At 33.2% G+C, this 26,625-nt stretch overlaps 1 protein-coding gene and 1 non-coding gene across 9 annotated transcripts in view; one reads left to right on the forward strand and one right to left on the reverse strand.

Moving 5' to 3' along the window:
• ADK (adenosine kinase) overlaps positions 1 to 26,625 on the reverse strand; it is a 492,673-nt gene that overhangs the window by 273,535 nt on the left and 192,513 nt on the right. The gene's annotated exons all lie outside the window — the stretch shown is intronic.
• On the forward strand, positions 18,008 to 18,076 carry LOC112807716 (small nucleolar RNA SNORD2). The gene has a single exon (XR_003204152.1). It is a non-coding gene; the product is annotated as a small nucleolar RNA SNORD2 (small nucleolar RNA).

Here is a 26,625-nt window from a genome sequence, read left to right on the forward strand (position 1 = left end):
CTCTCCCTCTCCCCCTGCTCTTTCTCTCTCAAATAAATAAATGAACCTTTTTAAAAAAATATTCGGGCCAAAGGCAGACACTTAACTGACTAAGCCACCCAGGTGCCCCCAAAAAATCTGATCTTAAAAAGTCTGGAAAATGTCTTCAGAAACAGAATTCAATACAGCACTTCCACAACATTAAGTGAAATTACTAAATTCCCTTATATAATAAAATGATGTTGTTGATGATGTTGTAAATATGCGGCAATATCCTGATGGGGTTCAGAACATACTATTCCAAATTATGGCACACTGGTTGAAGGAATTTGAGAAAACAGCAGAAGCAGGACAGTCACTCTGACCTTCCTCTCCCCTTCTTCCCCGAAACAGGTCATAAAAACTTCATGTGAGAGGTGCTTTCCCTATATTTGGAGGAAAAGAGCTCCCTCATCTCCAAAGACAAAGGGACTAAAAGAATCTTAAAAAAAGGCCTTGCTAAATTTCCCTCAGTTTTACTACAGTTGCCTCATACTCTCTGACCTATCATGTTTCTACAAAATTTCCCACTACTCATCAGGCCTAGCATAAAAATACTCAGGTCAAACTGTTTCTTTGAGTCTTAATTTTCTAATGAAGGCTCTGTGTCACCACAAACTTATATTAAATAAGTCTGTATGCTTTGTCAGTTTAATTTTCAGATCTAGCCAGGGACCCTGAGAGGGTTTAGGAATACTTTTTCCTCCCCTAACCCCCAAGCAACTTCAAATTAAAGGAGATTGTAGGAAGAGCTGCTGTGGAGTTTAAATGACATTTTTATTCACCCATATGTTTATTATAATTTAAAATTAATTTCTAAAATATTATGATTTTTTGCATATATTCCAAACACCTTCCCCAAGCAACTTAAGAAAAACTGCACTAAAACCAAATTAAACGAAAGGTTAGCTAAAAAACATAAAATTAGTCAAAGGTGAATTAGAAAAAACAATATACTTAAGAGCTAAATTAGTGAGTACTTACCATATGTCTGCCATTACACTAGTTCTTTACCTACTAAGTTATCTCTCAGTTAATCTTAACCACCATGCACAAGGTAAATACTATTCTAATTCACAGGTGAGGAAGCAGAGACCATAGGTCAGTGGAAGAACTCAAGTCTGTATGATTTCAGAAGGTATACTCTCAGTCATTACTCCAGATATGAGGAAAGAAAGGGAAGTGAAGAAAATCATGGAATGAATGTCATCAGACCTCAGTCATAGAACTAACTGGCTTGAAAAAGAATAGCTGTGTAACCTTGTAGAAGTATTTAATTTCTCTGGTTATCATTGTCCTTCATTGTAAAAGTCAGAAAATTATGGTGATTTTCTAAAAGATCTATCACTTCAAGCTATGAAAAGAACTGAAGAATATATGGTATATATACCAAGGAAAAAATCCAAATAGAACTTTATCATGGCCAATTAAAACTAGTACAGAGAGGTGAGGAGGGTAAGAAACCTTTAGAGAGAAAGCACAGTGGTCTTTAGGGGTAAAAATGTCACTCAGATGCATTTGCCCAGAAATTCTACAAAATCCACAGAGAAGCATGCCAACTAACAACCAAAGAGCAAGAAAAGAATTGAGAAAAATCTTTCCCCTTTACTATTTCTAACATACATGTTGTAAAAAGCAAAATCCCTCCAGGCAGTAAACATCTGCCCATCAACACCTATCAGCAGCAACATCAAAAACATAAGGCAAAGGTCAAGTCAAAGTTTATTGACAATGATGAACTATGACAGCCTCTATTAAATTACCCCTTCCTTCAAGGTGTATGTGATCAAAGCAGCAAAGATATTTTCACTCAGTCACATAACAAGCTATTTGTTGAGATTGAAACATCTGGTCAGTATCTCCTAACACTGCAATTTCATGCACAGTTAGCATTAGGGCACATTTCTTCTCTTCTTACAGGGTCCATAAGGGTGGCACATATGGCTGATCATTTCATTCAAAAAGGATTCAATTCAAGGCATTACACACAATCGTCTGTGCTTTATGGTGTTTTAAGTCTACCTGCCATCGTTTTCCATCATCATTGCTCACTGCTGTTCTCTTCTACTATAAAAGCCTGCAAATATGACAGAGCACTTAAAGCTTAACAGCTTTCCTCCACAGCTTTCCTCCACTGGAGTTAGAAAGCATTTAAGGCAAAGGAATCTATAAAGTGGCAAGTCATTTTCCATTGTCAAAAACTCCCAATACATTAAACTGTTTACCACTTTATTTACCACTTAAGCAAAGATCTAATACAGATTGAAAAAATAATTTTTAATGTCAAATCAAATGCTTGATTTTCTGCATGACAGAATTATGAAAGTACATTCTTTTGGTATAATTTTAAGTTACAATAAATGACTTGAAAACAGTATCATAGAAACATTTAAAAATTAATTTAATAGGGGTTTCAGAATATATTTTTTAACTTCACAAAAAGCAATTCTATACTAAGAGAATAGGAATGCTACAATTTTATCAGTACCATATGCTGAAAATTTTCCTCTTGAAATGCATGCATTTGTTGCCATGGTAACACGGCCCTTTCTTAAACACTTATGGTAGTAAACCTGAACTCACACCATAGATTTCTTTTTCCCTTTCTTCCTTTAGGAAAGGAAAAAACTGGGTGGGGGAAGGAGACATCTTTGAAGCTACTGTTTCAGATTTCCTTTGACCCATCTCCCTGACAAGTAGTATAACTGTATGAGTAGAGTTGTCTTCTGAGATGTAAGAATTTGCACAGACAATAACCAAATGAATTTCAATAAGGAAATATTCTTCTAGTGATAAAGAACCACTTATGACCACCTTACAATAAGCAATATGCAATGACTGATTAAAGAAGGAGAATATCAAAATAACAAGACTGAACTAAAATCTAAGTTAGGTGTAATGTCTAGGACTGCTACCCTAGCATATAATGTAAATATAATGTTTATTCAGTTGTTCATTAATTTCATCAGTCAAGCTATTTATTGAATGGGTTTACAGGCCATGCACTATCCCAGCACTGGAACACAAAATTAAACAAGTCGGACATGTTTCTGTCTCACAGAGATTCTACACCGAGCAAAACAAAACGTAAAACAAACAAAAACATTAAACAGAAAAATAACTGTAAGAAATGCTATGAAGGAAAAAACAAATGGCTGAGAAGGATGATGGGTGAGAGAGAGGGGCAAGGAAAAGTATCTACTTTAAATAGACCTAAGGACATTTAAATTGAGATATAAATATGCAAATGAGCTAATCAGGTACAGAGTGAGCTTAGGGGTTGGGGGATTTTCCAAACAGAAATACCAAGGGCAAATCTTCTGAGGCAAGAAAGAGGTTGGCATATTAAAAAAATTGAAAAGCAGTGTGGCTAAAGCTCAGTGAAGGAGATGGAGAGTAGCTAAGATAAATTTGGAAAAATATGCAGGTTTCAGAACATGCACACCTTGCTGGCGATGGGAAGGAGAATAAATTTTATTCAGCATGCAATAGGATGTCACTGAAGGGTCCTAAACAAAAAAGCAAAATTATCAAATTTAAATAAGGATCGCTTTTGCTACTGTATTATAAAAGGATTTTATACTGTATATAAAAGTAGAGGAAGTAGGTAATTTTGTGTTCCAGGTGTTATTCACATCCCTAACCAGTCCTTTGGAAAAGCTTATTGGTTCTATCTTTAAATTATTTCCAGAATTTAACCACTTTTTTTCAACCACTTTCATTAATTCCACTGCTCTCAACCATCTAAGTTACCATAACCTCTTGCTTGGATTGTTGCAATAGTTTCCTTAATCTCCTTACTTCCATCCTTGACATTTTACTTTTAAAATGTTAAGTCAGTGAATGCCATTCCTTTGCTCAAATCCTGCAATGCTCTCCATATCACTCATTGAGAAGCAAAAATCCTTACATTAGTCTGTGAGGCCCTAAAGGATCCAGTCACTCTCCTTTACCTCCTGCTGTCTCTTGCACTTGTCTCTTGCACTTGTCATATTCTGCTCCAACCAAATTCAACTCCTTGCAGGATTCTGAAACATGCCAAGCATGCCCTCTCTTAGCAACTGCTGACATCTCTACCAGACTGGATTTCCCTAGCTAGCCAGATGGCTCTTCCTTCATCTTGAAAGTCTATACTCAAATCTCCTCTTCTCAAGGAAATTGTTCCCACACATCCCATTTAATATTGTAAAATGCCTCTTTTGTTCCAACATTCCCAATACCATATTCTTCTACTTTTTGTTCCTATTCTAATTTCCTCATATATCACATTCATTACATTTCTCCCTTCCACTAAAATACGAGCTCCATGAAGGCAGGAAATTTTTTTTTGATTGTTTCATTAGTTTATTTTTTGCTCACATTGCAGTAATACTTCTCCAGTGGTCCCTACCTACTTTTAAAATACATTTCCTTCCTTAATTTTAAAGTTTTTTTAAAAAATAACTTTCCTATTCTATATGTTACAGTTGCTGAATCAGGATAGTATAAGAAAAGAATGCTTCAAATATATCATATTAAAGAAACAAATTATCATCAAATTGCTTAGAGATTCTGAAGAGTTGAGAAGCTTTGTTTGTCATAATAATCTGCCATTGCTTTTTCTTTAACAATTATCCAGATAATTCTTACACAACTATTCTAAATGTATTGTAAATGAAGTACCAGTAACTCTTAAAATAGTGCTATTAACTGTGAATTACTAATGGGATATAGCCTAAGGGCAAAAGAAAAAAACCTCACGGCAGTAAAATCTTAAGTTGTTTTCATAATGTCAGGATAAAATTATCCAATTTTTCCAACAAATCAATGAAAGGGGAAAAGGGAGGAGGGAATTTTACACAATGAAAGAAATTAAGACACATACCAAGGAAATATAATGCTTGGTGGATCTTGTTTGGGTCTTGATTCAAACAACCATAACAACTTTGAAAGAATTGGAGAAATTTGAACCTAGGTGGATATTAAATAATGTTAACCTAATTTCTTAGGTATGGGAATAGCATTGTAGTTGGTTTTTTTTTTTAAGTCATTAAAAGTTGGAGATGCATAATGAAGTATTTATGGGTGAAAACTTTGAGATAGGAAAATGATGGGCAGATAAAGTGGGCAAATATGGAAAAATATTGATAATTGTTGAAGCTAGTTATGAGTACCTGGAGATTCATCATACTATTCTTCTTTATGGGGTTTGGATTTCTCATAATAACAAGTTTTTTACAAATGACACTGTAAGAAGGAGTTAACAAAATTAGGACATCCTTCTGAGATGCAGAATCACCACTGCAGTTACAGATGATACTTCTATTAGATAAACTCTCCAGTCTTTCCTTGTTTCATCATTTGACATGATAACTTCTATCTGAATAATCCTGCTCATGCATCCTACCACATGAATCTTGGGTGTTTTTCTAGTCATGGCAATGGACGCATGTAAACTGCTACCTGAGGGCATCAAATTACATGTCCTGTGTGTGTGTGTGTGTGTGTGTGTGTGTGTGTGTTTGTGTGTGTGCAGGTTAGTATCTTTCTGCCTCAGTTCCTCATCTGTAAGATGGGGAAACTCACTGTAGCCCTATGTGGTAGATATCTCCACCTTACAGATAAGGAAACTGAGACAAGTTTAAATAATTTGTCCAAGGTTCATAGCTAATAATTATTCCCATAGTTCATGGCAACAAAAGTATATAACTCTTGAAAGTTTTCTATATGACTCCACCTGTATATTTTAAAGAATTTCAAGGCAGGAAATTTTTATATTTTGCTCACCAATGCATCCCCAGCACTTAACACATAAGTAGATACTCCATAGGTATTTGATGAATTGTATCTTAATAACAAATCAAGAGATAGCAAATGAGAGAACAATATCAAACATGTATTTATATGCTATCCATCACATATTCCTAAAACAGCATATTTATTTTAAAACAAGAATAAAATGAGAATAAAATAATGCTTCCAAAAATATTATCTATTAATATTACTGAAGGATGCATGTTATCACAGTCATTATTTAATAGTGTTATGGCCAGTATTATATCTTAAAATTAAATAAAGCACTAAAAACACCGAAAAGGTAAAAACATGTCACAATCTGCAAAAGAAAAGGAAAATATACATTCTTAAGATCTGCAATATTATTGAAAACAATTCACTCTTCATTATAAACCATGAAGTAGGTACACTTATAATTTCCCTTTTACAGATGAATAAACTGAGGCACAGAAAGTGTATATAACCCAGGATTTGAATCTAGACATTTTACAAACAAAGCCCAAGTTTAAGACACTATTATATAATGATCCCTGAAGAGTATCCACTAAAAAAATATTAGAAATAGTAAAGAGAGTTTGGTAAGATGTTCAGTTACTAAAACATGTATTTAAAAACTTTCTTATATACTATTAATAACCTATTGGAAAAACAATAAGGAAAAATTTCTACATAGAATAGTAACAAGAAGAAACCACACTGAACCCACTGATCAATATTAGCATCACTAAAAGTGGAACAAAAAGATATGATGCGTTACAAATGAGATATAATAAAAATAACAGAGTACCAGTTTTAAGATTCTTGTCTAAGGAAACAAAAGCTGCATCTAAACAAACCTCTAGCTCTCACTATAAGCAAAGACTAAATATGAAGCAACTAATGAAATACAGAGAGTAAGATATTTTACAAATAAGCCCGTTTCTGTTAAAAAAAAAAAAACTTTAAAAAAAGGGGAAGCAGCGGGACACCTGGGTGGCTCAGTCGGTTAAGCGTCTGTATTCGGCTCAGGTCATGATCCCAGAGTCCTGGGATCAAGCCCTGCGTCAGGCTCCCTGCTCAGTGAGGAGCCTGCTTCTCCCTCTGCCTGCTGCTTCCCCTGCTTGTGCTCTCTCTCTCTCTGACAAATAAATAAATAAAATCTTTAAAAAAAAGGGGGGGAAGCAGGATTACTAACTAAATGATACAAAGTATAAATGGAATGTTTGATTCTTATTTAGATCCTGATTCAAATAAACCTATCAAAAACATGTATTTTTGAAACAATTATGAAAATAGGATTTGGAACTGGATATTAAATAGCATTAAGAAATTAATTTAAGGTAATAGTATGTTGTTTTTTTTTTTTAAGTGTTATTCTTGGAAAGGCAATCTCAGGATTTAAAGATGAAATGACCAGAGAACTGGGACTTACCCCATTTGAGAAAAAGAAAAAAATTGGGCCAAATGCTGACACTTACTGAAGCTAGATAATGGGCACATGGGGTTCATTATACTATTCTATTTTTTTTTAAGATTTACTTATTTATTTGAGGGGGAAGAGGAAGAGAGAGAGAATCTGAACCAGACTCCCTACTGAGCACGGAGCCCCACTTGGGGCTCAATCTCAGGACCCTGAGATCATGACTTGAGCTGAAATCAAGTCGGACACTTAACTGACTAAGCCACCCAGGCACCCCTATACTTCTGTGTACATTTGAAATTTTCTATAATAAAAAGTAATATACACACATACAAAGTGGGAAATTAAAATGAAAATCTTGATGTAGAAAAAAAAGAAGACATTTACTCTAAAAAGTTTATTATAAAAATATTATTTTCTCTCCAGTGAACCTATAAACTCCAATGTGATATTTTGAAAACATTAATATGATCCTTAAATTAATCTGAGGGGATAACAGGAAAGTACATTCTGAAAAGAATGAGTAATAATGATAGTAGAGGGGCACCTGGCTGGCTCAGTCAGTAAAACACATGACTTGTTCTTAAGGTTCTGAGTTTAAGCCCCACATTGGGTGTAGAGTTTACTCAAAAAAAAAAAAAAAATCATGTGAAGAGGGCTGGGAGGGAAGGATTTACTACCGGGTATTAAAATGTATTATTTGGCAACTGCAATTAAAACAATTTAGTACTGATACAGAAAGAAATCAATGAGAAAAGCAGAATTAAAATCACAGACCCAATGGCAATTACCTATTGCAATACAGTACAGGATACAGATGACATTTCATAGAAATGGGAAAAGAGCAAATTATTCGATATATTGAGCTAAGATAAATAGTCATGGGGGGGAACTCCCCTCACCCGTTAACCAAAAATATAAAAAAACAAATATAGACAATTCAGCAACATACTTTAAAACCTTAAAAGTCAGATAAATTTCCTAAATGAATGCCAACTAGTATAAAGGAAAATACTGACAGTTGTGACCAGATACAAACCTAAGATCACTACCCAGAAAAAAGTGTGCATATGTGGCAGGGAATAGAGGGTGCACAGGAAGAGGTGTATCCTTAATACATGAAGCACTCTCAAAAATCAATAAGAAAAAGATCCGAAAGATTGTCACAAGGATGGCAGTGCTTGAGAGAGTAATGACCACAGATACAGGCAATAATACACATACTCCTTTAATTTAGGTAAAAAATATAAGCATTTAAAACACCGAGAAAGCTATACATAGAACAACTGCAGCACTTTGCAAATACAAGAGCATCTTCATTGGCTTTCAAATCTGTATTAAGGATGTGTTGATGCTATTTCCTGTTCAGAGTGAGGATGCCATATGTCTTTCAAGAAGCTCCCTTTGCCATTCTCATCATACTGCTGAGGTGCTTAAGCTATTCTTGCCTCTCCTGATTGAATCTAAGAGACATCAGCTTTGAGCCTGCCTATCCACCAAGTGTAAATAAGTGGTAATAACTGTATCATAGTACCAAGTGCTAATTTGTGAGGCCAGGTGAATCACAGGACAATTTCCCAGGCATATTTGTATCTCTGGTGGGCCCACACTTTACCCTGTCTGTATTTATTCTTACAATAAAATAAACAGCAATGAACAATAATCATGTGTATTTTTTGCAAAGTAGTATCAGAATTACACAGTAACATCAGACAATTAAAATGTATAGAGTTCTTTTAGGAAAAAGATTTACATGCAAATAATTCAAGGAGAATCTTATCAGTAGCTCAATTATAACATCATCAGAATAAAAATGTTATTGGGCACACACCATGGAATTAAATACTTGTTAATCCAATAAACTTCTATTAAGCTCTTATTATATCTAAAGTACTCTATGAGGGAATACAAGCTCAAATAAGACCTTAAGGACTTCACAGTCTACTGAAGAGCAGCAGAGAAACAATTAAAATACAATGAACATTACAAGAGAGACATGCACAAAATATTCTGAGAGCACCAAGAAGTTTGAGAGTAATGAAAACGTCAAAGAGAAAATGACAAGCTGTTTGTTGAAGGTTGAAGATTTGACCAGGCTGAGAACAAGTAAAAGAAAAGTAAATTGCACACAGAGAAAAATATGTGTAAAAACACAGAGGGATACTATGTTCAAAGCTTACTCAGGGAATTAGTAAAGCAGAGGGTCCATAATAGCATATTTTATGATAGACTAGTCATCCATAATACTGAAAAGCAGGCTGGAATCCGAGTTACATGATAAAAATGTATTTTAGGTAGACAATTTTGGCAACAATGTTCAGAACACTAAACAAAAAATGTTGAGAGACAATTCTCCATGGGTCTACCATGTCTCTATAGGTCTTTATCAAAAAAAAAAAAAATTTTTTTTTTTTTAAAGCAAACAGCCTTAAAAGATAAAGATAGTGACTTTATCTCAGGGTAAAGGTTGGGCAGGTTTCTAGGAAGCACCTTTAAAGATTGGGGTTTCTTAAGTTCAAGATTACTCAATTGTGATATAAACTGCGAACACAACTTCCACCTGGGTCAATCTCCACATTGCCCCTGAGTGACTGGGGAGACAAGCAGAATCAACAGGAATATGAAACTCGTGCTTCCTGCTGTGCCTTAAGAAAAATTCATTTGCCTCTGACACAGTAGGCTCTTGTCTCTGTCAACATCTATGAAACTGTGGAAGACTAATTTGTTAGCTTGCAAGTGGGGTAAAATCCAAGACATTTCACTGTTTTTGACAAAACAAGAGGAGACCAGAGCAGGTCACAGGAAGACCAATTACCAAGCTATGTGGTATTAAGAAAAGAAACAAAGATCTCAACATTAAGAATTTATAAGGAAAGGAGGAAACAGATGTAAGAAACATTTTTTTTTTACAGGGAAAAAGGACAAGATTCGGGACTGATTAAATGTGGGAGGTGTGGAAGAGTGTAGGTTGAGTAGGACTATAGTGTCTCTCATTGGATAACTGATGGATGGTTATGTCATTAAAAGGAAAAGATAATATAAGAACACGGAAGCAAGTGCAATGTAAAAAAGCCATAGAGTTTGAATATACAGAATTAAAAAGATATTAATGTAGAGATACTGGACTATTGCAAATTAGGTTTGTAGTTCCAGAAAGAGGCCAGGAATAGAGATAAATCACTGAGACTTAGCTACTGAAAAAGGTTCAGAAGACCCCTGAAAAACCCTGAGAACTTGTCAGGGTATCCACAAAGTCAACTTTTTTATTTTCAATTTTCACACCGTTGAGGCGTTATTTGCATTTTTACTATGTTGACATATGCTTTCATACTGCAAATTCAATATGAAACTGCTGGCACCTAAGAACAAAAAGGGGCAGTGGAACCAAGTTGTAGTAGTCACCAAATTTAACACAACCTTGTGCTCATAAGATACCAACTAAATTTAAGAATATTTTGGAGAAGCAGCAAAAATCATTGATTTTTATTAAACAATGACCCTTAAATACACTTTTTAAAAATTCTCTTTGTATGAATGAAGTACAATGGTTTCCTGAGGAAAAGCACTTACGCAGTTAGTTGAGTTTCTACATGAGCTGCTCTTTTTATAAAAAAAAACAAACTTTTTATTTGAAAAAAATGATTGACAAATGATAGTTATTCAGACTTGGGTATATGGCAGACATTTTCTTGAAAATGAAAAAAAAGGAAGACTGTCACTTAAAAAAATAACTGCCAGGAATATTGCTAATAATAAAATTTAAGCTTTCAACTGAAAATTATAATTGTGTAAAACTTATACACCACAGTGAGATTTCCAACATATAAAAGACCATTTTCTTGAGATGGGTAGTGATATTGACAAATGAGACATTTTACATTTGCAAGATCTGAATAAACAAAAACTTTGCAAACGACCAATGCACCTCATTAAAAGTCACATATGGATGGAAGAGTTAAATAGACCAAAGGACTTTTTTTTTAACATACAGCTTTGTAGAGATACAGTCCACATACAATACAGTTCATATTTAAAGTGTACAATTCAATGGCATCTAGTATATTCAGAGTTGTTCAAGCATCACTACATTAATTTTAGAATATTTTCAACACCTCCCAAAGAACCCCTTAACACTTAGTCGTCATACCCAAACCCTTGTACCCAGAAGCCCTGGGCAACCACTAATGTATTTTCTGTTGGCATAAATATGCATATTCAGGACATTTCACAGAGACGGAATCATAAAATATATGGGCTTTTGTAAATGGCTTCTTTCATCTAACAATGTTTTTAGGGTTCTTTTATATTGTGGCATGAATCAGTGCTTCATTTCTTTTTATAGCCAATATTCTATCAGATGGATACTCCACATTCTACTTATCCATTCATCAGTTGATGGGCACCGGTTGTTTTCACTTTTCTGCTATTATGACAAATACTGCTACGAACATTCGCATACAGGATTTTATGCACATACCTGTTTTCATTTCTCTTGGGTATATTCCAGAATTGCTGGGTCATACAGTAACTGTATCTTTAGCCTTTTGAAGAAATGCCAGACTATATCCCAAAGCAGCTGCACTATTTTTTTGTTGGTTTTTAAAGATTTATTTTTTTATTTACTTTAGAGAAAGAGAGCGCATGTGTGAGTGGGGGAAAGGGCAAAGAGAGAGCAGACTCCCCATCCCACGACCCATGAGATCATGACCCAAGACAAAACCAAGAGTGGGATGCTTAATGACTGAGTCACCCAGGTGACCCACAGCTGCACTATTTTAAAACCCACCAGCACAGTTTTTCAACATCCTACCCCCAATTTTTGTATATGGTGGGAGGTAGGGGTACAACTCAATTTTTTTGCATGTAAATACCTCATTTTCTCAGCATCATTTGTTGAAAAGGCCATTTTTTTCTTTATTGGACTATCTTGATATCCTTGTCAAAAATTAACTGACCAAGAATGGATGAATTGCTGGATTCTTAAATATATGACAACTAAATCTGACAAAGGCACAAAAGTAATTCACTGGGGAAAGAATAGCTTTTTCAACAAATGATGCTAGAATTACTGGACAGTCATATACAAGAAAAAAAATCTTCAACCCATTCTTTATAATATAAACAAAAATACTTCAAAATGGATCAAAATCTAAATGTAAAATCTGAAACTATAAAAATTCCAGAAAATGGGAGAAAATCTCCGTGATCCTGAATTGACTTGGATCAATACATTTTTAAATATAGATTTAAAATATATAACTGACATTAACTAAATGCTAGTGGTATAACTTTTTATCTTGGTCACTTAGTATCTCATACATAGATATATCATAATGACTGTAATTTCTCCCCTGTTGTTGAACATTTAGATTATATTCAATTTTCTAAATTACAAATACTGGCTTCATATTTTCAATATTACTTATGCACATGACTTAACTATTTTTATCAGATAGATACCTAAACTAGGAATTACTGGGTCAAAGATTATGTGCATGTTAAATCTGTAAAGTTACTGCCAAATTGCTCTACCATAATGTATATCTTACAGAAGAGTATAAAAGGGTATGAAGAGTTCTCTGCTTTATATCTCTCCTAACACTGAATTCTAATCAGTTTATTTTTAACAATGTGACAACAAATATGGTAACTTTTATTTTAACTTTTATTTTTTATTGTTAATTAAGGTGAGGAGTTTTTCATTTACTTATAAACAACTCATATTTCTTATATAAATTGAATTACTCATCATATCTTTTGTTTACTTTTCAGTTGGGTTTTTTTTTCTTCTTCTTAATGATGCCAAGAATCCAAGAATCTGTTTTCATATTAGGGACATACTACCTCTTTGATGCATTTTGCAAATATTTTCCTTGTTTCTTTTCATCTTTATTTTCTTTCACCTAAAATCTTTTTGGCCTTTTAATGTATTTTGTATCTTTATAATTTATGAGATTAGAAACAATAAAAATTGACAGAGAAAGGTAAGCCAGTAAAGGGTACAGAGAAAGGACATCAAAGAGTTAATAAGCAAAGAACGAAGAGTATCATTTTTTCCTGAAAGATAATGAAAGTTCAGTTTCAAAACTGAGGGAATAATCAACAAATTAAACAACCTCAAGAGGGTCAATTAGGATCCAGATTTTTAAACAGTCATTGGATTTGACAATTAAATTATTAGTGACCTTTGTAAAAAAACATGTTTCCAAAGAGAGAGAAGATTGGGTATTATACTCAACTAATGAATCACTGAACACATCAAAAACTAATGATGTGCTATATGGTGGCTAATTGAACATAATAATTAAAAAAAATTGAGATCCCAGATTGCAGTTATTGAATAAACAATGAGTTGGAAAGTAGAGCAGTGGTGATAATAAATGTATAGTACTGGGGGGCTTGGGTGGCTCAATCGAGGCTCTGACCTCGATTAGGGGTCAGACTCTTGATTTCCACTCAGGTCATGATCTCAGGGTTCTGAGACAGAGCCCAGCATTGGGCTCTGCACTCAGCAGGGAGTCTGCTTAGGATTCTCTCTCTCACTCTCCTTTTGCCCCACACATCTCTAAAATAAATAAATAAATCTTAAAAAAAATTTTTTATAGTATGCTGTCAATACATCTGGTAGTGAAGGGAAAGAGGGATAACAGTTTGAAGTTCTAGAGAATGAAAAAGAACAGAATAGAGTTAAAAAGACACAATTATACAAACAAGTTTGAAGACAACAGGGAGAGAAGGTGAAGAAGTTGAAACCTGATGATTTCAATTATATTTACAGAGTTGGATATGAAGTTGCTTGCTGAGGGTAGGGTAAGAGGATACAGGAAATAAAGATTTGAACAAATACATAGAAAAATGACAATTGGAGAAGAAACGGAAAGTACTATAGATATAGACATTTGTCACTCCCTTATAATGCCTAGAAAAATGTGTTGTACATAGATGGACTCATTGAATGGGTTTAAAATTTAATTTTAGATAATTAAAAAATATACATGCTTTAGGAAATTTAGTTTTTATGTTTTTTATATATAAATTTTTTTATATATATATATGGTTACATAAAATTTAAGTCCACTGTGATGTGATTTCTCAAGAATAAAGAATAATTCTATTTATTTAATTTCTATAGAAATACATAAAAAATTCAGATTAAGGGTTGGCAATTTGATGAAGTGACAGCAACTGAATTTTATATTTAAAACATAGCATGAAAGATTTGCAAATGTCACTACAAATGGAATGTTTAAAATTTCTCTAGGCATTTAATAAATAATATTTTAAATATATATACAACCCAAGAAATAAGAAAAATTTAAAATATTATAAAATGTAAGAATAATAATGAATTAGTCAAGTTTCTATCTAAACTATATTACCAGGAGTAATTGTAAATCATTTCTAAAATAAAAGGAAAAGTAAAAAGTACTAAAATTGTTAATCAATGGTAAAGCTTGTATCTAAACAAGTTAGAATGAATACTTAACTAAACGTATTCAGCTACTAAATGTATTCAGCTACTAAAGGTACTCTGAAAATGATCTTTTAATTAATAAACTAACATCAAGGGGGAAATTAGGTAAGGATAACGTGGGAACTCTCTGTACTACCTTTGAAACTTTTCTGTAAACCTAAAATTATTCCAAATAATGAGTTTATTTTTAAAAACTAAAAATGAATTTTTTAAATTTTTTACTTTAAAATAATTTTATACCTAAAGAAAAGTTGCAGAAATAATACAGAGAATTCCCATACACCTTTTACAAAGCTTACCCTAATATTAGCATGTTATATAATGAATATTATCAAAATCATGGAATTGTTTTCAAATTTTGAAGTGCTTATCCTGCATATCATAAAAAAATCTGTGTCATAAAGCAGTATTTTTACTGCAAAATTTCTTTGACATGGTTTGTTCTACTCATCTCAGGTGATTAAAAGAACACATTTCTATTTGCAAGCAGAGTAAAACAAAGTAGTGTTTTCACCTATCAATTACATTCCTCAACTTTCTAGAATGTATTCCTATTTTGGAAATGAGTATACTTCAAGTGGATGAATAATAAAGTATTTATTGAAAATTATATAAGACATTAATTTTCAAAAGAATTTCTAGAAAGCAATCTACAATTTTCAAAAATATTACAGGATGAGCTAAGTGAGGGTTTGAAGACCAAGAATCTGTATAAGGACCCACCCTGTATATTATTATGATTTTCACCTAGTAGTCTCAATATCCAAGGTATGAAAGAGTGGTGGAAGGTAAGTTAGACTGATCTAGAATTGGTGGATAGGCATTGTGAAATAAAAGGACATAAAAACTGAGAGAAAAAATTAAGTGAGGTCAGATGGATTATCCAAGAGCAGTGGAATGGCAGACTTGAAGGCAGTGAAACTTAAGAGGTACAAGGGGTAGGAGAATTCTATGCAAAGAACTGAAATTATATGAGAAAAGTCAGGGAAAGATTACAAAGGATGAGACGCTTTAGTCAGACAGTAGAATATTGGAACATTAGATTTCATACACAGAACTGTAAGGGATGATGATATACAGCATGTAGACATGATAGAATGGGGCTGAAAAAGAACGAAGATCAACAAAGTCTGAAATTAGGATGATTACTGGGTTACAACAATGAAGTCAGGCTACCACCAGTTACATTATTCTATACCTTTCCAGCTTGGGAATCCTTGATACCTATACAAGTCACAATTAAATTCACTTAAACATCTTTAGACTATAAAGATATAAAAATTATTAAAATGTTCATTTTATCCTGCTTCTGTTGGACTCAAATAAATAACACAATTAAAAAAAAAAGACTGCCAAAGAAATGTTAAATTATCTTCAGAAGGGAGTATTAAGCAGGATTGTCATTTCATAATAGTTTTTTCCTATTTTTTTTAAAGATTTTATTTATTTGATAGAGAGAGACACACAGCAAGAGAGGGAACACAAGCAGGGAGAGTGGGAGTGGGAGAGGGAGAAGCAAGCTTCCCACGGAGCAGGGAGCCCAATGCGGGGCTCAATCCCAGGACCCCGGGATCATGACCTGAGCCGAAGGCAGACACTCAATGACTGAGCCACCGAGGCGCCCCTTTCCTAGTTTTTCAAATAATGCCTACTATTATTAACTTGAACTGGAAGTAATATAGAGTTACTCATAAAAGTTTTATTTCTTCAAAAAGTAAAATCTGATTTGAAATATTTTAAAATTCAAGAAATGTATTCCAAACCAATGCTATAAAGAAATATTAAGCATTCAATAAATGCCTACTAACTCAGCATGGAACGATCTGAAGTACATTGTAAAAATCATGCTGAGATTTAATATAAAGTCATTGTTCTGAGGAAAGCAAGAAAAAACAATGACTGAGACTATAACTGATATGAAAATGAGTGGAATTTTTATTAAAATAAAAAGTACTGATTATCATAAATGTCCCATTTATTAGACAGAGTTAGGATTTTAAATAACAATAACAAGTGATCATATAGGCACTAAGTAACAAAAAATAAAGTAAAAAATACAGGCAACTACTACTTCCAAAATTTTAGGTCTTCATTTAGTTGTTTTAACAGCTGTAAACACTATATGGACCCCTGGGAGTCAACTAGTATCAAAAATTACAAGTTATTAATAGATACACAAAAAAGTTTATTATTCAGAGAAACTATTACTTTGTAAGGTCCATAAAATAAATATTTCGATTCCAAGATAATTCATTACTCACTTCTAAGAAATAATTGGCACACAATGGAGATTCCTTGATAGACAAGACATGTACATAAATAAAGCATGTAATTAAACGAATGTATAAATTCTCTCTTGCAAAAAACAATCTCTTTCATACACTGATTATCAATGGATATGTCAGCATTATGGCTAAACCTCCCAGTTTTTCCTGAATATAAGTAAACAATAAATACACATCTTTGCAAAATGCATATGTTAGAAATCTAAACCATTTCAGAAAGTTGAGGGGAATTGACTATCTTTTGGCATGAGTGGGGCAGCAAACTTTAGATTATGATTTTTCTAATATATAAACATGACTGATTTTACATTTTTTCCAAACCCCAAATTTGCAACTGTTAATACACACATTTCACTGTGAATTTTTCATTATAATAACAGTGAGAGACTATGGACTCTGAGAAACAAAATGAGGGTTCTAGAGGGGAGAGGGGTGGGGGTATGGGTTAGCCTGGTGATGGGTAGTAAAGAGCACATGTATTGAACGGAACACTGGGTGTTATATGCAAACAATGAGTCATGGAACACTACATCAAAAACTAATGATGTAATGTATGGTGATTAACATAATAAAAAATAATATATTGTTTGAAAAGGAAACATTATGATTAAAAATGTACTAGATGATCAGTAAAGCTATCCTGAAACTAACAGTTTACCACACCTCCACAATAAAAATTGCAAGAATATTCTGAAATACCTAAACATTACTCTATATGATCTTTGAAACTGTTAATCAAAGATTCTTAATAATAAATTCTTAAATATTTTCTATCCTAAACATGCATATCCCAAACTCATTTCTAACCATAATCTATTGAACCAATTGTTTATCAGAAGAAATTGAAGGGCTGCCTAGGTGGCTCAGTCGTTAAGCGACTGCCTTCAGCTCAGGTCATGATCCCAGGGTCCTGGGATCGAGTCCCGCATTTGGCTCCCTGCTCGGCAGGAAGCCTGCTTCTCCCTCTCCCACTCCCCCTGCTTGTGTTCCTGCTCTCGTTATCTCTCTCTCTCTGTCAAATAAATAAATAAGATCTTTAAAAAAAAAAAAAGAAAGAAAAGAAATGATGGCAATCATCTTTCAGGAATGACCTAAAATGAAGAGAATACTCATTGCTGATCACTTGATTATTTGGACATAATTAATGTTCCAAACGGAATACATGGCATGAACAAGAAGTTGTGGTTTGATGTGAGGTCGGTTAAATTAAACAAAAAAATGAGAGAGAGAGAGAGAGAGACACTTCAAAAGGTCAATGAGATTAGCCTCCTTGGCTCTAATTTGTGAATACAGAACCATTGCTCCTAGGGGAAATAAAGGGTTAGGTTCCTGCAATGCCTTGGTTACATTCTTTGTCAACAAGTTAATATCACTACATAACTTTGTTTTTTGTGTCTTTTTGTTTAGAGAGACATTATTTTATTTATATTTATATACACACATATAAAAAGCTGAACCACCCAGGAGCCCCTATCAGTGGTTTTAAATCAGTGGTTCTTAACCATTTTTGAAGTCTTGGATTTTTTTTTTTGAGAATATGATAAATTAAGTATCCTCCAGAAAAATCACACATTAAAAAATTATGTTTTTAATGGATTTAAGGACCTCCAATAGCTCCATAAACAGACCTCTATTTTAAATGATAACCCATGAATCACGGTTTAAAAATGCCAGCTTTAAAGGTTATAGGCAGGGGCACCTGGATGGCTCAGTCGATAAGCGTCTGCTTTTCGCTCACGTCATAATCCCAGGGTCCTGGGATCGAGCCCGCATCAGGATCCCTGCTCAGCAGGAAGCCTACTTCTCCCTCTCCCACTCCCCCTGCTTGTGTTCCCTCTCTCGCTGTCTCTTTCTCTGTCAAATAATAAATAAAATGTTTAAAAAAAAAAAGGTTATAGGCAAATTTTTAAAGCCTTCATTGATAACTATTTCAGATTTCAACTAATGCTTAAATCTTTGTATTTACAAAATAGCCATCATTATACCTATCAGCTTACATTTTCTGAATGCATATTACAATAATGATTATAGTTTATCAGCTAGATACAATATACAGTGAACATAAAATGCATTTGCAGTTTTCACTCTTTCCAAAACAAGTTTTCCTTGCCTTTCTTGCAGAATTACTATTTTTTAAAAATCTACAGAATATAACCAGAAAAGCAATACGTAAACTAATTTGGAGAATTCTTCATGCTTCTTAAAACACTCCAATTTGGGGACATGAACATATAAAGTGTGAAGTTTCATAGCACATCGATATTTTTATCAACTTTATAATTTTATTTGGTTCTCTACATATGAAATATCTAAAAATATTGATTGTAATCCAGTATCCCTTTACTCTCAAAGAAAAAGTTTGACTGCCAAAAACACTTTCATTTCAAGTTTTTTTCTTTTTTTTCAAAAACAATTTTATATCTGTTTCACAACTGACACATTAACTTGGTAAATGTTTGTAAAGTACTAACAAGAAAGCAAGTGGTATTTTTTAAAAAGAGAACAACAGAGAAAACAAATATCAGCAATTACTTCAGCATTAACCAATAACAGTTAATCAACAAAGGAAATTACACCTTTTCCATAATTATATATTAAGGTATGAAGAACTGCTAAGTGGAAACGTTCTATATTAAAAATTTCAAATGGTACTGGATACTTAGTATGAAGACTAAAAAATAACTTATTGCATTTTAAGTACAGAGGGTTCAGACATTGAGAACACTTCTTAATGGCTAAAATGATTGCTTAGTAGGAGAAGTTGAGAAGTTGTCTCCCAATAAAGGGATAGGAGACTGGGTAGGGGTCTGAAGATAGGAATAAATTATTCAAGTAAATTCTGAAGAAAATAAGAAAGGTGACTAAAAGCAAACAAAAGAATTGAAAAAAGGTTGACGGCCCAACTTCGTCCGAAAACTTGGGTTATTCTGCCTCTGTACAAACAGCATGATTTTATGCAAGTTTCTATCCATCATTTATTCTGTTATCATCCTGATTTCTTCTGGCATGATATGCAATTTGGAGTAACTGTGATTCAGAATATCCTAAGTAACCAGTCAATATTTACAAATTATGTATGCTGCTATTTTTTTCATAATCATCCATGTCAGACAGTTCTAGCTATACTTCAGGAAATGTGGCTATATTTATGAATGGATATGTAGAGATGTAGTATCTGTAATAAGTGTTTGTTGATGATAGCTTATGTAAAACAAGAATACCGTCATCTTTCTCACATAGCCAAACACAGGATAAAGAATTCCTAGCTCTGGGAATGAAAGGTTTAGTCTATTTCTTATCTCCTACTATGAAATATGTAATGCAAATTATATATACATTTAAGTGGGTATGAAGGGGTTTTTAATATAAAATTGTATTAGTAAAGGACTAATCCATATGTTTTTGCATAAACTATTTTATATTCTCTCTATATATAAAAATTTGAAATAAATGGACAATAGGTTTGTATTAGACACAGATGTTAATGTTAAATCAACTGTTCTATATATCACACAGAAACCTATGTTAATGCTAAATGAAGGAATTTCCCTTAAATGTTCCACAAGGTCAACTTACATAATGAGTTACTCCTTAAAACACAGGATTAATAAATAATACCCAAAGTATTACATAAGCCCTGTCATTTGAAATCAATATTTATGGATATGAGGCAATTCCATAACAAGTAATATAGAGACACTCTAATTTTGCCTCTGTCACAATTATGAGATAGATTTAGTTTTTAAACTTTTATTATAAATAAATGATACATTAAGTCCAGTTTTTTAGTTTGCATTATAAATCTAACTACTTAGAAATATGTTAACTTCAAAAATTCTAGAATTATTTTTATTCTCTGGGCATGAAGTAGATTCTTTTAATGAATTATTATTAAAGGTGATTATACTTATTTTTAAGTGTATTATGAAATATATGTACATATTTATCCAAAATTTTACCCATATAAATAGAATTTCACCTCTAGACATCCCAGCCTACCACCTTTTTTTAGTTTAACATATAGGGGTGGAGAGAAAATATTCAGTCAGAGATCATAAACGTGCAAATGTGATAGAATATTTATGTTATCTGCTTATGCCAAATTCTAGTCATTAGCACTATATTTCCTAGGTATGTTATCCACCTATGTAAGGCTTTAAAGCCAAACTGCAGTTCTGCTACTTACTAACTGCGCAGGCCTGCACTTCCTATAAACAAGTATTAATTCAGAAACCATCAAGGGTCTACCAAATTAGCCAGTGTCTGCCTGTTTCTTTCTCTTTTTTTCTCTACACACACACACACACACACACACACACACAGAGTGACATAAGGACATGAGACCTCTGGATCAGAGACAAAGACAATTTATTGCTCATGGCAAAGACAGCAGCCAGAGCAATAACCTAGTGCTATATCCCTGAGTTGCAATCCTCATGGGGCAATGCAATGAAGGCTGGATATTACTGGCACGTGCAGCAGAGAACAGCACAGGAGAGTAATCCTAAAACTAAGAAACTCTCATCTTCTAAAGGTTTCTACTCTGCTCCAAAAAGAAAGATTACCCATTACTCTAGTATATAAGCAAATCTACAGGAAGGGAAAGGTGAGGTCTTTTATTTTTAATTTTGGCATGTCTCCAAGGAGGGACATGTTACTTATTTGCCTATCCAGAAATTTTTCCTTATACAAAACACTGGCAATGTAAATGCCTTTGCTTAGAGACTGTGCAGGCACATGAAAAATCTATCAGCCATCTCCCAACACTCAGTTTTCCATCTCTAAATGGGGATAATAACAGATGCAATGAAATTATATTGAAGTATTATAAGGATGGAGTAACTATCTGAGACAGAAAGACCTGAAACAAGGGACGACTGGGTGGCTCAGTCAGTTAAGTGTCTGCCTTCAGCTCAGGTCATGATTGAGTCCCACATCGGGGTCCTTGCTCAGCAGGAAGTCTGCTTCTACCTCTGCCTGCCACTCCCCACAGCTTGTGCTCTCTCTCTCTCTCTCTGACTAATAAATAATAAAATCTTTTTTTTTTTTTAAGACTTGAAATAGGCTTGCTAAAGGTGTACTGAACAGTAGGGTTCTTGATTCACTTGATACAAAATTTTAAAAAAAGGAAAACTCTAATATTTATAACAAGATACAAACCATCCTATGAAATGAATATTTTATAAAATAACCCATTAATATCTATTATGTGAACAAGATGGAGAATATTCTTCCATTTATACTAATCAACATCTTTCAATGCTTTTCAAGCAGTAGTATGTGAGGCACTAATGGAGGATGATAACTGTAATGGGTCACAAGCATCATTTTTATAACTAATAGAACAGAATAAAAAACCAAAGTGCCTTGCAAGGTACTAAGGGCAGAAATTATTTAATGAAAAATTTCAGTTAAATATATACACACAGGCACCCACAGAAGTGATGTAAACTGTATTTCTTAGTGTGGACTGACAGACATATATATTTAGATATATGATAAGATAAATAAGTAGTTCTATAACCAAGAATTGGGAATTTATAAATAGTACCTAATATTTACCAACAAATGAGGAAACCTCAGTTTTAAACATAATGAAAACTAGAAAGAATATGGACCAACTGTCCAATTTGAACTGAAGACAAGATAGAAAGAACTGACTAAATTGTAAAAGAAAGAAAAAATTAGATGGTCCTGAGTAAGAGCTAAATATCTTAATGAAAAATTTGAATAATATTAAAAAACCTTCTAAGGACAATATGCTGTTCTGTTCAGCTCCTGAAAATTCTATCTGTAAATCTTTCCCAACTCATCTGGCCCCACCCCCTACATTTCTAGCAATATCTAAGCATTAAAGAAGATAAAAGCCATATTAAATAACTACTACCCCAAAAGGGGCTTATAATAAAACAAAATTAAGCCTAGTCTACAAACATTGTATCATTAACTCTTGATTGCATAGGACTAAGTATATACTTTATATATCAGCTAAGATGTTTTTCTTCCTTTTTTGGGTCATTTTATTATTCCTCCAAGTGATAGAGAAGTTTTTAAAAAGCTGCCATATACATACTTTGTTAATAATTCTAAAAAGTGAAATGATGAAAAAGCAACTAGGTGGTTTAACTTGTAGGAATAAATTTAGTCAGGAAAGCTGGTCTTGAACACTTAGCCCTTACTTATCACAGTATCTAGTCATGTGAGCTTGGCCAAGTAACAAATTCTCAAGATATGCATATAAAATTAGAAAAAATTTGACCACAGTACCACCAAATCCACAGAGTGAATAAATAGTTATAATGAAGTTTTGGTGATTTACCACAGTCCTCTGCTTGGACTTCATGCATTAAGTGCATATGGCTTAAATAATCATAAGCACACACAGTGGAAGCAGTGAGTGAAAAGTGAGAAGCAATAAGATATCTAGCAACTCAAATTTAATTTAAGTGCTAATAGAACTTTCCCAGATTCCCTTTGAATCTGATACGGTTTTTTAAAAAAACCAATATAATTAAAAATGGAGAGATGCCATGAAATTTTGGAACCATAATAAGCCTTAGTAATCAAGACTAAAATAATCAGTGAATAGATTAAAAAGCTGAAGCACTTCCCCAAGATCACTTACCTACCTGACGGCAGAGCATGGAGAACACCTTCTATCTTGTGAGCTCCCACCATACCTGTCACTTGTTATGACTGTTTCTATCATCCAAGAGGTTTACAAAGTTTTTCTTAAGACTATACAAAAAGATGTCTTTCTCTAAAGAGCCACAGAAGAGTTGAAATAAACTTCATGTTTTTACATTACCAGTATTCAGAGGTAATATTCATTCAAAACCACAAATGTTTTAATAGTAATATTCAAGGACTTCATTGATAATTATCAAAAAATGTTAAGGTTGAAGGATCTGTGTCATGGGGAAATTTTTATTATTTATAAAGGAATTGTGTAGGAGTCAAAGACATGCAATTTTTCCACAAAAGAAATCACACAAACACTGGAATCCTTCTGTGAGAGTCAATGAGTCTGTGGATGTGATTCACTTCAGGACAGCACAAGGTTTGCTACACAGATAAAAAGATAAAAATTACTATCTTGCCTCTGGCAGGAACTTATTCCAGATGCTCAGGGGAATGATGAGTTCACTTTTTCCTATTCCCATATGAAACTTCTTACTCAACAGCAGTAATCGGTAGAGAGAATAGTAAAGCCAGAGATTTAGTTGCTTGTATTATAATCCATACACCAATTGCTGAATACATACTGTAAGCACTGCTTAAAAGTGATGTTTTTAAAAAAAATGAAAACCTTTTTTTAATGCAAAAGGATTTAGAGCATTTTTAAAGCTTTATTTCTATTCTATGCCTTTTTTTAATTTCAGAAAAGCATTTTTTAAGTCCCTAAGGAACTTTTATACACAAAATCAAATAAACTGAACATTTCAAAAACAAGATTGCTTTTTTTTCTTACATTATGGAATACTTTTAACTTTGCATTTGAATAATTTTAGTGTTTTCTTTCCGCATTTAAGAGATTTTTAAGGCAGAAAAACAAAATATAAACAATATTGCTTCAAGTCAGACTGATTAGAAACTGAAAATCAATAAAAATGTAGACCAGTTTGCATTAATTATAAGCTAATTAATCAATTATAGTAGATGAGGCCCACCCATATTATAATTACATTTTATTGTAACTGTAAATCACTTATCAATATCATTAGTGGCATACAGGCATACAATTCTAAATGGCAATAAACTTTCAATACAAATATTTAATCTATCAGAGAAAAATGTAATGGCACATAACTTTAACTAAAGTGTTATATTTAATATTTGTATCTCCATGACAGAAGATAACCTTATAAAATACATAACCACTACTTAATAAGATTAAAATCTAGTATTCACGAAACACCAAATAACTATTTTTATTTGTTTTTGGGATCTGCACCATGGCATGAAAATAAGGGGAATAAACATGAACTTTTGACATATTAGATAACAGGAATTTTTAAATGTAATGAAAATTAAGCTTATTCAAATGTTTTTCTCAAAGACCTTAGTAAAAAACGAGCTATGTTTTATATACAGAGTAGAAGACGTTTTATGGAAGAGCAAACTGACTCCATTCAAATAATATAAAGGAACAAATTTCATACTGTCAGAACAATAATTATGATAACTATATCTAAAAGACATGTATGGGGGTGCCTGGGTGGCTCAGTGGATTGAGCATCCAACTCTTGGTTTCTGCCTAGGTGGTGGTCTGAGGTTTGTGGGATCAGGCCCTGGGTCGGGCTCTGTGTTCAGTGGGGAGTCAGTTTGAGATTCTCTCTCTCCCTCTCTCTCTGCCCTCCCCCTGCTTGCACCCCACTCTCTCCCTCTCTCTCAAATAAATAAATAAATCTTAAAAATAAAGAAATATATGTATGTCTACAGAAGACATACTTTAGATTAAAAGTTACACAGATTAAAAGTAAAAGGACAGAAAAAGATATACAAGTTTCTCTGAAAGTGGAGTATTCCTATGAAACCTTTCAAAAGCCAAAATGGCAAGAAGAAAAGAGTATTCCCTACTTTTCGAAAGTTTGTGTTACACCACTTCACTTTTATGAAAGACCTACAATTAGAAACTGTTTTTGCTGACCAAAACAGCAGTTTAACTTAGGGGAAGAGAGTTTATAGAAGGCACCAAGGAATGGTGACATTTGTACTAAGTATATGCTTTACATTTTTAAAATCTTTAAACATTTGAAAATACACATATAGTCAACAATTACCCACAACAGCACAAGCCTGAGCATGCTGCTCTTGCAATGCATATTTCTGCACTAAGAAAGTTCATAAATGAACAACTGTCAAAACAATTTTCAATACAGTGTCAGCCAAATAAATATACAAAACTCCAAGAATAGTTATTTGTATTATGTAAGCAACTACATGAGAGCCAACACATGGTGGATTTTGGATTGAGGACATCCAAACATAAAAAAACTCTGAAGAAGCCATAAGTAGAAAGCAAAAGAAAACAAACGAACAAAAACAGAGAGAGCAAGAAACATAGCCTGATGATGGGTATTAAAGAGGGCACATTCTGCATGGAGCACTGGGTGTTATACACAAACAACGAATCATGAACACTACATCAAAAACTAATGATGTAATGTATGGCGATTAACATAACATAATAATAAAAAAAAGAAAAAAGGGTAATAATTATAAAACTCCATTGAATGTAGACTTGCCATATCAAGTATAAGAAATTTTGTTGATATTATAGTAAAAATGAATTTAAATGTGAAAGAAACAAATCCAGGACATCACTGAATATAACTTGGTAGTACACTATCAAGGAGAAGAAACATAACTATAAATAGTAAACTAACTTTTGATGTCACAAGGTTATATATAGCACAAGAAAATGAGGACCAAGCGTTCATGAATAAGGGCAGGCATAAAATTTATATCGCTTTAAATTCCTGACATAAAGGATAAAGGTATATATCTGAATTTGCTTAGATATAAGATGCAAAGGATGTGATAAATAAGACTTACTGAATGACCAAGAATTAATCTTAACAATCACTAAGAAATATCTGTTTGGGAAGAAGTTTGTGGTGTTTTCTTTACAAGTATTTGAAAGGCACTGTCCAATGCTCTACATATTATAC

Source organism: Callorhinus ursinus, unplaced genomic scaffold (genome assembly GCF_003265705.2).
Source record: "Callorhinus ursinus isolate GAN/ISIS: 27379988/994484 unplaced genomic scaffold, GSC_fseal_2.0 scaffold31, whole genome shotgun sequence".
Lineage (NCBI taxonomy): Eukaryota > Metazoa > Chordata > Mammalia > Carnivora > Otariidae > Callorhinus > Callorhinus ursinus.